The sequence below is a fragment of the Momordica charantia genome, assembly GCF_013281855.1.
Source record: "Momordica charantia cultivar OHB3-1 chromosome 9 unlocalized genomic scaffold, Mcharantia_2.0 BLBB01000009.1, whole genome shotgun sequence".
Classification (NCBI taxonomy): domain Eukaryota; kingdom Viridiplantae; phylum Streptophyta; class Magnoliopsida; order Cucurbitales; family Cucurbitaceae; genus Momordica; species Momordica charantia.
In genome coordinates this window covers 18,475,058-18,492,434 of record NW_028275167.1, presented here as the reverse complement: position 1 = coordinate 18,492,434, position 17,377 = coordinate 18,475,058, and the positions used below count along the sequence as shown (strand labels likewise).

Here is a 17,377-nt window from a genome sequence, read left to right as displayed (position 1 = left end):
TGGGTTACGTTCGAGTGGGTGTGGATTTGCCTCAATTGGATTTCAAACGGTCAAGGGTAGGTGCTAATGCTGCAAGGCAAGTTGCTGCAAGCGTTTTCGCAACGAAGAGAACACACCTACTGATATTGACGCGGTTGTGAGGCATGTAGAAGTTGCACCCGAGGTCGCCGACCTCCACGAACGCCGAACAAGGATGCTGCGCCGCCCGAAAGCACCCCGCGTCACTGCTACCGCTGCTGCCACGCACCACGTCGCACGTGTCTGCTGTTGTTGCCGAATAAGGGGTCGCGCTGTTCGTCGGGTAGGAGAGCTCGTGGTTGGGCACGGGAGGAAGGAGAAGCGTGGGCGGTGGCTCACGATTGGAGAGGGAATGGGTTGCTAGGGTTCCCTTCTCTTTTTTCTTGTTGTTCTTTCTTTTTTTTTCTTTTTTTTTTACCTCTAAAAAGAAAAAGCCCATTTACCCACCCTTTGACAAATAGAGCCCATGGGTAAAAGAATTGTACTTTCTTTTTTTTTTCTCGTTAACTAAGGGATAAAACTCACCACCAGTACCAATTACAATAAGGTAATAAAATTTAAATACTTAAAAATAAATATTCGACTTAAAACTCGTGGCTAAAGGTTAATCTTACTTGAGTAATGCGGGGTGTTACAAATTAGACTTCCTGCTTAAATAACCAACTACAACAATTACTTTTTCTAGACGAATATAACCTTTATCAATCAACTCTTGCAGCTTTGTTCTCAATTTTCTTACCTTCGTGGGAGTTATATCCATAAAATTGCTCTTACTCAACACCTATCTCAACCTCATGGTCTCTTTTCTTAAGACTAGTTTAACTAACTTCTTCCTCCTCCTTTATGTTTTGTCTACCAGCAATACCTTGAGTTTCGAATTCTTAAAACATACGCATTCTGTCACGTAGATGCATGACTTTCTATATGATGAAAGGCATATCACATATTCTTTAAGTAAACTATAATGCATATACTTCTCCTATAATGCAGGATCTTTATACTCTGATACCAACTGACACGACCCGTCCCAAAACACCTACTAGTCCTAGAACGAGTCGCACCGACCATAGACCCCGACTAACTACGGAGTCCATGGTCAACTTCTTAACTTTGACCTGATCTTTGACTAATAAGCTCTGAATGGATGCATAAAAAACAATACTTTACAGAAGAACCATTTTTACATCCATTCTAAACATTCTATTCTTCTGATCTTTGACTAATAAGCTCTGAATGGATGCATAAAAAACAATACTTTACAGAAGAACCATTTTTACATCCATTATAAACATTCTATTCTTCCAACCTGGTGAAAATATAAAACTTTTTACAATTACACTACATATACGCACAAAATGATATGCGACCTTTGTACTACTCTAGGTGGCAAAGCTGATCTACTTTCTCCTTGAACCTTAGAAACTCAGGTCCAACCTGGGGAAAAACAAATGATAATGAGTGAGCTAAAAAGCTCGTGAGTGGTAAGTTGATAAGAAAATAATCTCATAAAACTTCTTTGATAAACAGCTGGAATTCAAGCTCTTAAAAACATTATAGAACAAGAGTAATATTATAAACTTGAGCAACTAAAAATTCAGTAAACTTTCTCTAGTCGAACTTGTAACAATAATTTCTTTCTAGGAAAACTGAAAAGGTAACGCTCCAAAGCCCAGGATTTGAACAAGGATTTGGAATCCGGATTTGGCCCTAGTCGCCTCGGTATTCCCCTGCATCCCCTACGACCGAGTTACGCCAACTTCTCAATATGCTCTAAAAGCACCTTCTAACAACATGTAAAACATTATTCTTCCACCATAAAACAAGCTAGTGAAAACACAACAACATACATATTTACAGTCATGAATTCTACAATTCTAGGGAATCTCTAGCTTTAATAAATGAAAACTTACCAAATTTCAACTACTCCAAAACTCACTGATTTAAAGATTCTTCTCCAAAACTCACTGATTTAAAGATTCTTCTCCTAATTTAAGCAACTTGAAAACCCCTAACTTCAACGTTCAATCTCTAGTCTTCTTCAATGACAGCTAGCATTGCATCGTCCTACTGCTTGCTGCCGCCACACTAGTGCTCACTGCTACTATCCACTGGTGTTCCACTACTACCCACTGGTGTCGTCACTTTTTATAACAATCGTCGTCAATCTTGTTTTTTCAATAGAAAAAGAACTTAAAACAAATGTAATAAAAAACATAGATCAAGCAAAAATAATGATGCGTAGAATCGAACAAATCAAGAAAGAGAGTAACTCGCCTTGACCGCACTTCGGATTTTGTTATCAATTTCGTCCTTCTTATTCCTCAATTGCATTATTCTTGTTTAGAATCAGCCTCTCTTGCATGATTGTTTGTTGCAACATCTCTCCCTTGCTATAAAATTGGATTTGGAAAGTTTGATTATGTGTTTTGTATTTGTTTATTGAAGAATTAGCACAACATCAAACTTCAATCCAGCTCGAACTCTATCCTTGTTCCGACCTGAGACTCTGAGGGAAGACCTGCACAAGAGGGTAAAATCTCCGACGCTCTAGTCAGTAAGTAGCTCAAACTCAATATTAAGTTTGAGGAGAAATTCGATACATAATGGTGAAATGAGGCCTCTATTTATAAGTTTAAGCTCCGATAGGGGTCACGACGAGCAGTTACCTTGGTCAGAGTTAAGATCGGACATGTCGGGTTTGAGCAGGTCGAACCCAAACGTTTTCTACCCGTATTAGTAAATTAATTTTGGAGAAAATGGCGAAGTTATCCACCTCGAAGGGTTCCGGGGTAGAGCTGCACGAAACTTCATCTGGTGGCATCTCCTTCAACGATTCTTTGTCCTCCACGTGGCAATAATGTTTCGATCCCCAATTATTGGCTCCCTTTCTACCAGGTTCGAGCTCGATCTGGCTGAAAAGTTACCTTTCTGGAAACCAATCTACGTGGCAACTTCCAAGTTCGAAATACTAAATGTTGTTGTTGGTAAACCTCGAAAACGGAACTGTCAATCGGTGCGTACTCAAGTGCTTCGGCCGTTCGACTTTCCTTCGATCTAGATCATCCATTCTGGGACACGCGTCCTGTCGAGATTAATTTTCGGGGAACTATAAATACCCCCAAGACTTCAGATCTGAATTTCACGCTTCCTGAAATGTTGTTGTCCGACCAGAGTAGTTCGGTACTTACTCTAAGTCAGTCTTGTACGTTTGCTTTTGCTTCGTAATTTCACTTTTTGAGTCATTTCTAGCTCTTCCAACTCTTCGAGTTCGTCTAGTTTGAGTCTGTCTAACAGCGTAGATCAGAGTCGGAGCTCTTCGTCTAAAAAGGTCGACTCTGTTGAGGAGTTCGCTAGTAGGTTAGATTTTGAGTTGGAGGAGGAGATAGATAACTTTAGGTTCCCTGATGTGGATGGAGATGATAGTGACACCTCCACTTCGGGCCAGGGTTTAGAGTTCCCTTCCCAAATGTCGGAGAACTACCTCGGCCCTCTCCATAAGAGATATAGTATTTTGACGACATCATCCTTAGCCTTTCCGAGGTCGGGGAGTGTCCAAACAATCCCCCGGAAGGGTGCGTAACTCTGTACTTGAAGATGTTCGAGTACGGCTTTCGCCTACCTGTTCATCCTTTCGTGCAAGAGTTCATAGCTTGAACTAAGCTAGCTCCGGCTCAAGTAGCCCCCAATGGATGGGGTGTTGTATTTAGCTTAATCGTAATATTCTGGTTAAGGTGTCATGTGGTAGACGAGTTAGAACTCCTCAGGACCAACCAGCTCTTAGCCTGCTTCGAAGTTAAGCGAATCTGTATGAAGCCAAGGTGGTACTACTTGTGTGCTAGGAAAGACGCGTGAGGCATCCTCAAAGGTCCGACCTCCATAAAGAAGTGGGCTGGGAAGTGGTTTTACACCTCCTGTGTGTGGTTGACCAAGACTGAGTCCGACCAACCCTTCCACGACATCCCCTGTAGGTTTGGGAGCTTAGGTAAGGAGTAGAGTCCTTATTTGTTTTTTATTACTCGTCTTCGTATTCAAACCCAATATTTCTTTGTTTTACAGTCGCCATCAGACCTATCCCTCAACTTTCTCGGTGAACATTCGACATCCTGAAGTTATATAAGGACAAGTTCAAGGGCGGCAGAAAGCTCAGCACCTTCTTGACTGATAAGCTCCTATTGGTGTCAGGTCTACTTAACTATAATCCGCTGCACGTACCTCCCGAAGCTCACAGACCCAACTCATAACTCAGTAAGTTGTACTCGAACCTTGATTCAGGTACCTTAAACCTTTTCTGATGTGAACCAAGGAAGCACCATTGTCGTGCCTCAGGACCCATAACAAGATTAAGAGCCAATAAGCTACAACAAGCTTTACTTTCTCATGTTCAATACTTGGTGAGCTCGGCTAGGGATGATCAAGAGGTCGATGCAAAAGCAAAAGAAATGAAAGAAAAAGAATTGAGAGAAAAAAGAGTTTAAGTGAAAAGTAGGAGAGTAGCAATCGACCTAGTGAGAAAAATGAGAGAAAAGCCAAATGTGTGAGCTTGTGTGCTAGAATGGGTGAGGTTAGGAATGCTTTGATTGCAAAACGAAATATCCTTGTACTTCTATACAAAGGATCTTGTTTCCTTACTAACAAGCTTAACCCTTCTTTGCCTACTGTTTTTGTTGCCCTTTTGCAAGAATTTGAGGAATTATTTCCCGAGGAGATGCCAAGTGGATTGCCACCACTTAGGGGGATCGAGCACAAGATTGACTTCATTCTGGGAGTGACCATTCCAAATCGTCCAGCGTATGGGACTAATCCTAGCGAGGCCGAAGAGATACAAAGGCAAGTGACTGACCTCCTTGCCAAATGGTATGTACGCGAGAGTTTGAGTCCATGTTCTGTTTCGGTTATTCTTGTACCTAAGAAAGATGGGTCATGGCATATGTGTGTTGATTGCAAGGCTATAAACAAGATAACTATTAAGTATAGGCATCCAATTCCTAGATTAGATTATATGCTTGATGAGTTGCATGGATGGTGTCTCTTTACTAAGATTGATTTGAAATCGGGTTATCATCAAATTCGCATGCATATTGGGGATGAATGGAAAACTGCTTTCAAAACTAAGTATAGTCTTTATGAATGGTTAGTTATGCCTTTTGGATTGACTAATGCACCTAGTACATTCATGAGGTTAATGAATCATATCTTGCGTGAATACTTAGGGAAGTTTGTGGTTGTATATTTTGATGATATTCTTGTTTACTCTAAGTCATTAAATGAGCATGTTGAGCATGTACGTTCTGTTTTGACTACTTTAGAAAATGAGTGTTTGTATGCAAACTTAAAGAAATGTAGATTTTGTATGGAAAAAGTTAACTTTCTTGGTTTTGTAGTTTCATGTAAAGGCATTGAGGTTGATGAGGAAAAGGTAAAGGCTATAAGGGATTGGCCTACACCTAACAGTGTAAGTGAGGTAAGAAGTTTTCATGGACTTGCGGGTTTCTATCGTAGGTTCATAAAAGACTTTAGTACAATTGCTTCACCTTTGAATGAACTTGTTAAGAAAAATGTTACTTTTGTGTGGGGAGAGGACCAAGAACGTGCTTTTACCACTTTGAAAGAAAAATTGAGTTCCGCTCCACTACTTGCATTACCTAATTTTGACTTAACTTTTGAAATTGAATGTGATGCTAGTGAGATAGGTATAGGTGCTGTTTTAATGCAAAATCAAAGACCTTTAATGTTCTTTAGTGAGAAGTTGAATGGTGCTTCTTTGAAGTATCCCACTTATGACAAAGAACTTTATGCTTTGGTTCGTGCATTACAAACATGGCAACATTATCTTTGGCTTAATGAGTTTGTTATCCATACTGATCATGAAAGTTTAAAACGCTTGAGAGGTCAAGATAAGCTCAATCGTTGCCATGCTAAGTGGGTGGAGTTCATTGAGACGTTTCCTTATGTCATTAAGTATAAACAAGGTAAAGAGAATGTAGTTGCTGATGCTTTGTCTCGAAGGTATGCACTTTTTAACACTTTGAATGCTAAACTACTTGGATTTGAGCATATTAAAATCTTGTACCATGATGATCCTTCTTTTGGTTCTATTTTTTATTCTCTTGAAAATGGTACTCTTTTGGATGGTTACAATTTGTTTGATAGATTTCTTTTTAAGAAAGGTAAGTTGTGCATTCCAAATTGCTCTATTCGTGAATTGCTTGTTAAAGAAGCTCATGGAGGAGGATTAATGGGGCATTTTGGAGTAGCAAAAACATGTGACATGCTTTCTGAACATTTTTATTGGCCTAGGATGAGACATGACGTTCATAAAGTTTGTGAGCATTGCATTTCATGTAGGCAAGCTAAATCTAGACTTAAACTGCATGGCTTATATTCTCCGTTGTCCGTTCCAATTGCTCCTTGGTTTGGATATATCAATGGACTTTGTCTTAGGTTTACCAAGGACTAGGAAAGGTAGAGATAGTATATTTGTGGTTGTTGATATATTTAGTAAAATGGCTCATTTCATTCCATGTCACAAAACTGATGATGCTAAATACATTGCGGATTTGTTCTTTAGAGAGATTGTTTGATTGCATGGCATTCCTTACAGCATTGTTAATGATCGGGATGTAAAATTCTTGAGTCATTTTTGGTGTGTCTTATGGGGAAAGTTAGGTACTAAGCTAGTCTATTCTACTACATGTCACCCTCAAACGGATGGTCAAACTGAGGTAGTAAATAGGACATTGATTACTATGCTTAGGGCTGTTATTGATAACAATATCAAATTTTGGGTGGATTGTTTGCCATTTGTTGAATTTGCTTACAATAGGGCTGTCCATAGTACTACTAAGTGCACTTCTTTTGAAATTGTTATGGCTTTAATCCTATAACACCTCTTGATTTGCTACCTTTGCCACGTACTGAATTTGTGAATTTTGATGCTAATGCTAAGGTTGAATACGTTCATAAGCTACACAAGGAGGTCAAAGAGAGGATTGAGAAGCAAAATGCCAATATTGCTTCCAGAATTAATAAGGGGCGAAGGCATCTTATATTCAACCCGGGAGATTGGGTGTGGGTGCACTTTCGAAAGGAGAGATTTCCCGTCCAACGACATTCTAAGCTCAATCCTAGAGGAGATGGTCCATTTCAAATTCTCGAGCGCATCAATGATAATGCTTATAAAATTGATTTACCAGGTGAGTATGGTGTTAGTGCAACCTTTAATGTTGCTAATTCGAGTCCTTTTGATGTAGGTGATGGCTATGATTCGAGGACGAATCCTTCTCAAGAGAGGGCGGATGATGTGAACCAAGGAAGCACCATTGTCATGCCTCAAGGACCAATAACAAGATCAAGAGCCAAGAAGCTACAACAAGCTTTACTTTCTCATGTTCAATACTTGGTGAGCTCGGTTAGAGATGATCAAGAGAGAGATGGAACTTTTCAAGTCAATATCTTCCAAGTAGAGCTTAAAAGAGGCGTTGCATTAAATGAACTTATGAACTCTAAGTTCATTTAAAGGAGTTGAAGTTGAAGTGGAGTTTAACTCAAGTTGCATTCAATAAAGCCAAGTTCAATTCAAGGAACACAAGTTGCATTAAATGAACTTAAGTGCATCTCAAGCTTCATTTATTGCAAGTCATCCATCAATTAATGGAACTACACTTCAAATTACTTCAAGTGAAGCTTCATTTACAATTGGGAGGTTACAAAGACTTTGAAGGGTGACCAAGACTTCAATTCTCGGATTTAAACCTCTTTTATTATATTTTCAGTTTCAAACATTTCATTTATTATGTGTTTTAAGTTACATTTTAGCCAGTGGATGTTATGGCCATCATGTAATTGGGAGTTACAACCTTTCAAATGCCTTTAGGTTACTTTTAGGGTTGTTTTGGAGGCTATAAATAGTCTAGCTTGTTTCCTTTGAAAGACAGATTTTATGATTGAATGAAAGTTGTTATTTTGCTTCAAAGCCTACAACTTGTTTTTCTTTGCAATTCTTGAGTGTTAGATTTGCATGCTAGAGTCATTCAAGTAGCCCTGATCAAGCTATCTTGTGGAGTGGTTCGAATCTTATGTTTAGTAACAAGTTTTCTCTACTCTTGATCTTGATCATCCAGGTAAATTCATCCTAACTTCTTCCTTGGGTTGAAAACATCTTGATTTGGGGGTTTTAGCATTTGTGATCTAGGGGTTTGCATAACCATAAAGGTTCTTAGATCCAATTGGCTATTTTTTTCTTATCATTTTCACTACCCAACTGATTTGGTTTCCACAACTGATTTGGTCTGCGGCTTCTCTAAAGGCGTGAAGAGTAAGCGTCCCAATAAGGGAGTGGCTTCTGCTTCAAAATGGGTGCCCAGTCCAATGATGGCCGACCTTCCTGCCGAGGTTGAAGTGGTGGAAGTTCACCGGGATGCGGCCGCGTTGAAGAGGGCGAACAGGGTTGGTGCCTTTCAAGATCAAAATATCCTTGACGTTTCTCCAATCAAGGAGGGTTAGATGTGGGCCTCCCCTAAGAAGTCGAAGAAGAAAAAGTGCAAGGCCACCTCTTTCGACGACATGGTGGAGGAGGTTTCGGCTGACCCACGGGGGTTAGCCCCTTTGGAGAACTGATCGATGATTCGACAGCGAGGATGGGTAGCGCCTATCGAGATGAGGTTCAAGATCGAACCTTGCAGCGGTGGGGTGAAAGAGAAAGCCATGGAGATGTCGGACTCTTGCTTCGACCGCTGCTGGAGGAGGGCTTCCAAGTTTGTTAGCGCTCCAGGGTCGGCCATCCAACGATTGTTAGACTACACTGCCGAGGTAAGACCTGATCTTCATGTCACTTTTCTTTTCTTTTTTTTAGTGCAATTTCTCGTTGAAGTTTTCAACTAAATTGCTTGTTGGTTTGCTCTGCCCTTAGGCCCATGCTGCTGCCTGTCAAACGGCCATTATGATGAAGGCCGAGATGGACAGGCATGACGTCCTCACCATAAAGAAGCGGGAGGCCTCCTCAGCTGCTTTGGAAATAGATGTTGCCTTAGAAGGGGAGATCAAAGAGGCCCGAGCTGAGGCCCGAGCATGGAAGTCAACTTTGGAGGATGACAAGGCCGAGCTCGACAGCGTCAAAGCAGAGCCGGGCCGTCATATGGAGGCTCTGAGGGGCTCCCATGTCGTGGAAAAAGGGCTTAGAGAAGGAGAAATTTGCCCTCATGAAGCGCAATAACGAGCTCGAATGCAGCGAGGCTAACCTCCAGGCCTAGGTGGAGAAGTTGAAGACCGAGCTGGAACTTGAGAAATCCAAGCTCAGCAATGAGGTACTACTGGAGGAACCTTTCTGCCAGCATTCTGACTTCGACGAGTTTGCCAAGGACTTTAGTGATACGGGCTTCAAATTCCTGATGAAGGAAGTTAAGGAAGTAGACCCCGAGGTCGACCTTAAGCCCACCAAACTCTGATACGCGAAGAAGTGGGCATCTGGTCCTAACGAGACTCCTGGCCTCCAAGACTTGGTGGACCAGTACCTGAAAGATCTCTACTCTGATCTCGAGCTCGAGAAAGGCAAAGGCGCGAGCTTTTCCTCCCATGAGGTTGATGGGGCAAGGCTTCCTACCACTGGCGTAGTTTCTTCCCAAGAGGTTGGGTTGGTGGACTCGCAAGAGCCTGATATTCTGGCCTCTCAAGGTTAAACTCTGATAGGTTCAGTTAACATCAGAGAAATTTTCCACTTCCAGAGTAAGCAACCACAACTAAACCAACAGGTTCAAACTCTATGCTTACTCGCCAACAACAAACAGGGAACATGGAAACGACTCACCTTGAGCCACCAAAATACATAAGCAGAAACTCTGCGGACTAAAATACCTCCTACAACGACAAAACCAAGGGAAAGGGCAGAGTCCGAACAAGCACTCATAAGCAACCTAGTGAAATAGTACCTACTACCATAACATCCACCTCTTTTACATCTTCCTGAGTGAGTGCAAGGACGTCTTCCTTTTGTCCATTACTTTGCTCTGGTACCACTGGAAGCGTCTTTTGAGTTGTGGTTTGGGTGTTCGAACTATTCATCGAACATTTTCTAACGTAATGGCCTACCTTCTTGCACTTAAACCACCTCCTCTTTGTCTTCCAACATATCTCAATATCATGATGCTGACAGAAGGAACACAATGAGGGATTGTCTCGTGCCTGTATCTGTTGTTGAGCGGTCCCAAAAGTTTTGCTTTAAGAAAACGATGAAAACTTCCTTTTAACTTCATGTGAGGTGCCTATTTCTTGGTCACTTGGTTATCCCCTGGAATACCTTCATCAAGAAATAGGGAGCTCCCGAAAACTATGGTGTAAGTGGTTGGTTCCATAATTGCGACTAGTCCTCTAATCTCCCCACGAAGACCTTTGATGCAACGCTTTATCCTTTTAGCTTCAGTACCCATCCAAGTTCGAAACAAAGTTTGACAATTCTGCAAATTTCCCTTCGTACTGGGCCATTGTCCTGCTTCCTTGTGTAAGTTGTATGAACTCTGTCTCCTTTTTAAAACGTTCGTCAAAGTAAAAGGCGAGAGCTTGACTAACGACCCGAGCCTGGGTGTCGCCTGGATGAGTCATAGCGATCGATGCTAGCAAACCTTCTACTGAGATTGTCCCTCGAGCTACGCTCAAATGAACATAAAGCTCCACATGGTGCTCTGCATCACTTCAGTAATAACGTGCGTGATTGATTGACCTTTAACTCTATGAGGTGTCATCGACCTAAAGAAGTATACTAAGATTACTCAACTAAGCTACTAACCCATTAGGACTAAGACTACTAGCCCTTAATCAAAGGTGGCAACCTAAGTATTAACATAAGACAAATCTGTCAACATGAGCAAATAATTCAACATAAGAGGGTACTAAGTCCATAAGTCAAATAACAATAAGGTAACAAGTCCACGTACCTGGTGATGGAGAGGAGACCAAGAAAGACCATAACCCTACGCGACCTAGGTTCTAGGCCAGTCTACAGGACCAACTCCTCTCTGATACCAACAATAATGCCCTAAGATTTTCAACATCCCAACGGGGACCATTACTAAAAGCCACCTAAAAAGCCCCACTCGTACTAGAGAATTTAAACCACTAGACATATAAACTATGACAAACTCTCACCACGCTTCTGCTGCGCTACTCTGAATAATCACACTTACAAAAACTTGCACTAAAGAAACCAAACACCACTAAAGTTCTAGCGAAACTCAATTTCTTCACAGTTAATAATTTAATAACAATCTAACCTTATAAAACTTCTCAATTAAATCTTGACTAATCATAAACCATCCACTACATGAATCTAACTTTCACAAATAGCAGCGAAGCAAAAGCTAACTTAAGTTCAATTCGAACAAATGTAATATACTGATAAATATCCTCAACAGATTACATCACCACAGTTTAAGTAGCTAAACAAAATTAATGTTCTCAAGAACAACAAACTGTCAATCTTAAAACATCCCCTGAATAAAGAACTTAACAAAACAATTTATTAATCTAACAACAGACTCAAGCTACAAATAAACAACTATAACTATCGTATTCAAATTGAAACTTAAAAACGCAGTGTTAAATGGTCTCTCTAATCATGTCTCCTCTTCGCCATCACCATTCCAAGAGTTAGCTTGGTACCTGCAAAACTGGAGGGGGAAAGAAAGAAGGATGAGTACAACCACGGTACCCAGTAAGCAGCCCTTATCTGAAGGGTCACGCACAAACAACATGCTTATCAAGGAAACGTGTTATGCTTATCAAACTATCGACACATCATGCTTATCAAACAATCAACACATCATGCTTATCAAACAATCAACACATCATGCTCATCATTAATCTCGAACCTTAAATGAAAGAAACATATTACAAGAAACAGTTTATGCATAAGTTTAACTAAACATGTACCATGCATGTCAAACTCATACTCACATCTTAACTCACTATTTCACTTTCTTGATTCCTCCAAGACTTACTCCTTCGAGTCGTACCGAGCCCTGACCTCGCGTAGCTAAGGCATCGACACTTCTCTACAATGTTCGATGCTGGATCTTAACATTTATCCCCAAGGCCTCAACTACTACTCGACGTATTGGTCCTTGGCCTCCAAGCAACTTCTAATCTATCACGTTATGTTAGTCCTCAAAGTCTAACTCCTCGAATTGTATCGGCCCTTGCCATTTATCCCCAAAGCCCGACACTCATCTACAGAAGCTTGGCATTCGACCTTGTCATTTATCCCCAAGGCTTTGAACTGTGCATTGACCCTTGACATTTATCCCCAAGGTATCGACGTCTACTCAACGTATTGGTCCTTGATCGCCACCACGTCAAGACCCAACACTAATTCAACAATTAGAATCACCGTGCCAACCCCCGACCTTTGTACCCGGAGCCTCGACGCTCATCTCTACCAAGTTGGGGTATCGATCCTCGACCTTTGCACCTGGAGTCTCGATACCCAACTAGTGACGTGCCAGCGCTCTGGCCCTGTTACTCATCCACACACTTCATTATATCCTGAAACTCTCACCACAGTCCTACAGGCTTCTGAGTCATGACCCATGCAGAAATTATCTCACAACAATGCAACATGTGTTATACACGAAACATATGCAACTACCATCTAGACATGGTTATCCAACATCACAATAACACCTTTCTCTCAACATTCAACATGTTTTACACACCACAACGTATATAATTCATAAAAGAGACGTAGCCGACATATATCCAGAAACGCACCCAACACTTTAAAGTAATCAGAACACAACCAATATGTATAAAGTAGTACCAACCACAAGTAATCATGTAACAACACTGATAGGGATACAAACAAACATTCCATTCATAGCAACACACAACAAACAATCCCCTCAATAAGAAACTACTTACAACAAAAGTCCTAACGCGTCACTAACACCTTAATAATCGATACCTAAACAAAAGAGACGAAACTTAGGTTAGAAACTAGATAGAAACAATTAAATTCAATTGGAAAGAAGGTTCAAGCGAGTTATTACCTATTAAACCTCCCTGAAACAATTTGGGACTGGGTTGGATCGATGTCGAACGGTTCGACACTGCAAAACTTAGTTCGAAAAGGCTCGAACTTACTGGTCCTACACCGATAAGGTATGGGTAACTCAAATCCAACTTCGAACAAGGGTTATTCTCATGAATCAAGCTTCAAATGGATGTGGGTAGCATCGAACATCGTTTGAATGAAAAGACCGATGCAATTCTGGGCTGTCGGAGTCATAAATCAAGTTGTCTGCGCGCTGTCGTCGCCGGGGAAGAGGTGCACCATTGCGTGTCTTTGCTGCAACTCTCATCAAATCTAGTTATGGAGAGTCGCCGATCAACGACTGCAGGGAAAACGTCGGTGCCACTGCTGCTGGCCAAAACATCCACCACCGTTGTTCGTCGTTGAAGCAAAAGTTTATTGCTACTGCACCATGAATCGTGGTCGCCAGATCTGTGCTCGAGCCGTCGTGTTTGCTGCAAATGCCACCGACTGCTCTTGCAACACGCTGAACACTGCAGTGGAGAACACCCGTTGTAACGCCCTAGGAATTTCACCATTTCCAAACAGGGACCGTTACTAAGCCTACCTAAAATTTTCATAAAAACAAGAGAATTTTCTTCACACCTATACTAAGCAATAGTACTACCACGCTTCCGCTGCGCTACTCTGATCTTCAACACTCACGAGAGCTTGAACAATTAGAACAACAACACTAAAGTTTTAAGAGAAACTCAAATCCTATACAGATAAACCACTTAATACCGACTTCACGTTAACCAAACTCTTCAAGGAAACCTTTACTAACGATAAACCATCCACTAAATGAGTTTTAACATCTCGAATGGCAATGAAGCGAAAACTAATTCAAGTACGAACAACTTAAACGAATGTATTCATAAATATCCTAAGTCGATTACAATCCCGTAGTTCAAGAGGCTACAAAGTTATTGATCTAAAAGAATAATGAATCGGCACCCTCACGATCATCCTTTAGACATTAAAACTAAACAAAACCAACCACTACCAACTCAACTACAAGATTAAATGGCCACAACTATCCTAACTAAAAGAAATTAATTTCACGCAGCATAACTAATGGTCTTTTCGATCAAGTCTCCTCCTCGCCATCACCATTCCAAGAGCTAGCTCGATACCTGCAAACTGGAGGGGAAAAAGAAGAGGGATGAGTACAACCACAGTACTCAGTAAGCAGCCCTTATCTGAAGGGTCACGCACAAACATCATACTTATCAAGGAACAACATGTCATGCTTATTAACGAATCAACATATCATGCTTATCACAACTCTCGAGCTTTGAGTAAATAGAAACATATCACAAGAAGCAGTTTATGCAAATGTTTAACTCTACATGTACTGTACATGTCAAACTCATCCTTACACATTAACTACCAACCTTAAGTCTCCCTAACATCTCAAGTATCTCTACGCTTATCACAGCTACTCTAGCCTTCCACAGTTAACTCCTTCGAGCAGAGTCGGCCCCTGACCCTTTATACCCAGAGCCCCGACCCTACAGCATCGGCCCTCGACCATTTATACCCGAGGCCCCGATGACTTCACCGTCTATTGGCCCTTGACCATTTGTACCCAAGGCCCCAATAGTTCCCCTTTCGAAAGACTCGTCGCATCGACCCCCGACCATTTATACCCGAGGCCTCGATACCCAATTAGTGACGTATCAGCCCTCGACCATTTATACCCGAGGCCCTGACACTCACCCATTCACTTTATAACTTTCATAACTCCACATAACATTTCTAGCCTCCAACCAAGATTTTAGTACTACTTCCCTAATAACAGCAACCACCACAACGCCCATCACGACACAACCACTAGTATGATTTCAATGCATCACAGATCTCAAAAACACAAAGTTTGACAGCAACCAACCTGATCACAATATAGAGCACACAAAAGCTTCAACAAATAACCCTATGGCCTGCTTCACATAACATACATTTCACATAGCGGTTCAGAAAACTTTTAAGAACACGCCCAACACAATTCATCCAAACATTTAATATCCAACATTCGAAGAAATCATCCAACATCAGTAATCAATAAGCATTGCTATACATAAATAAACACATCAGACACGCCAAACATCTTATGCAAAATTCAGACAACAACATCTCCACAATAAGTCCACTTTAACGAGCATTCCCTGCAACATACATCATTCCACATCAGATCTCAGCAGCTCAACAATACAAAATTTCCACTATTATCACTGACGGACATGCAACACTACTCAAGCACATAAACCAACATAAACAAGAGTTACACTGCACAATAACGTATCGAAATCAATATTAAACATCATAAAACAGCACAATGGCAACCAAATAATAAACATCAATGCGCGCACCCGCCCTTCGTCTACTTACTTTTCATTACTCGATAGGCCACCAATTCCAATCTTTCAAATGCATCGACAAGCCATTCACACATCTAATCAAAACACAATTATCCAACATGCTCTTCATCGTACAAAACAAGAAAATAATCCCGTAGCTTCCAACTAAGCAAACATAAACTAAATAACATAAAACTATCACGTGCATTTTCAATCCCAAGACATGCTTTCAAACATCAAAGCTTAATCACTTCCAACCATACTGAGCAGCAACTCTCAAGGCACATCCAATAATCATGACACAAGATATTTTCCTAATATGTAAAAGGAAAGGAACAAAAGAAACAACAAGGATGCAACCCAACAATAACAACTAGAAGTCCTCAAATGTTGCCCAACAAACTCTAAATACATGAGATATTCAAGTATAGCAAAGTTAAGCACGAAACCATCTCAATAACACCCATTAACTTACATATTAATAAATAATAAACACACCGAAAGCACCACACAATTCATACATATTCAATCAACAAACATCCCCCAAGTAAGAACTACTTACTACAAAGTTCTAATGCGCTACCAAGTTCACCGAAGGGTTCCTAAATCCAAAAGCAAACCAAACTTGATTAGAATTCATCTAAAAACATGTAATTTGAATCGAAACAAGGTTTAGGTGAGTTATTACCTACTAACTCACTCTAAGACCTCTTGTGTTAGGAGTGGGTCGATGCCGAGGAGGTCCGAGCTTTCAACTCCAAGTTTGAAGGACTTTGCGCTTGCTGTTTCGATGTCAAAAAGTGATGGGTAACGCTGGTTTGGCTTCTATTAAGGCTGGGTCAACGCCGAACCAACGCCGGAGGGGACGAGTAACGAAAAACGAGCTTCGAACTGGTGTGGGTAAACTTCAAACGGGCCGGAAAGCTACTGCTAGCGTCGGGGAGGGCTGGACGCACCAAATCTGGACTAATCGAGGAGTTGCGTCACCATTTCAACCGCTGAAGAACGTCGGGACGCCATGAACTAAGGCAAACATCGTCGGAACGCCATGACCCGCCACTGCAGCACCGTCCAGTGCTCGGGCTGCCTCAAAACTGACGCAAAACACCGGAGGGATTCGTGGGTAGCCGCCGAAATTGTCGTGGGCTGGTGTTGGGCATCGGGGTCGCGCGCTGTCGGGTCCGTCGGATCTGGGTCTCGCCGCCGCAGGGTTGCACTGCTCTCACGGGCTGCCGGATCGTGAGCCGTCGTGCAAGGATCTGCGTTGCCGAGAAGGAAGAGCCGCCGGAGAAGAAAGTTTGAAGGGGGGGGGGGGGGTTGACGGCTCAACAAGGAGAGGAAGAAGGGGATGATGGTGAGTTAGGGTTTTCTTTTGTTTAAAACCTATAGCCCAATTCCCAAATTTTAAATGAGGCCCAAATAAGTAACACAAAGTCCCAAACAACAAGCCCAAAATTTCACTTTATAAATAAGAATAAACCCCACAACAACCCGAAATAAAATAGTTAACTTAAACTCTAAAACCCAAGAATAATAATTCAAAGAAAAGTAGAATTTAGGAAGGAAAATCCTAAAACTCGTGAATTTAGAATTTAACTAAAAATCTCCTACACAGGTCGAGAACTTAAATTATCTTAATCCAAAGAAATTAAACTTAATTCTAATTTAGCCAAAAATTAGAATTTCAAAGTTAGAAAATCCAAGAATTAAAGTTATCAACTTAGGGAAAAATCCAAAGACACTATTTAACTCTTAAAATAAACGAGTCAGAGAACGCGGGGCGTTACACCCGTCGACTGCTATGGGTCGAGGTCACCGTCGGAGGATCTGCAGATCCATGGTTTTCCATTGGAAACATGAAGGGCGGGAGGGCGGTGACCACCGTCTGTGGTTGTCGCCGTTATGGAGGGTCGCCGACGAAGGGAATCCAAAGTGGGCTACT

General features: G+C 41.4%; 1 long non-coding RNA gene across 2 annotated transcripts; it reads right to left on the bottom strand.

Annotated features, from left to right (window-relative positions):
- Nucleotides 1–11,367: 11,367 nt before the first annotated feature.
- On the bottom strand, nucleotides 11,368–16,767 carry LOC148209126 (uncharacterized). 2 transcript variants are annotated; one of them, XR_015787321.1, is made up of 5 exons: nucleotides 16,124–16,767; nucleotides 15,998–16,037; nucleotides 13,053–14,218; nucleotides 12,925–12,967; nucleotides 11,368–11,675 (listed from the first exon to the last, which is right to left on the bottom strand). It is a non-coding gene; the product is annotated as an uncharacterized LOC148209126 (long non-coding RNA). The 2 variants fall into 2 exon arrangements; XR_015787322.1 differs by lacking the exon at nucleotides 12,925–12,967.
- Nucleotides 16,768–17,377: the final 610 nt, after the last annotated feature.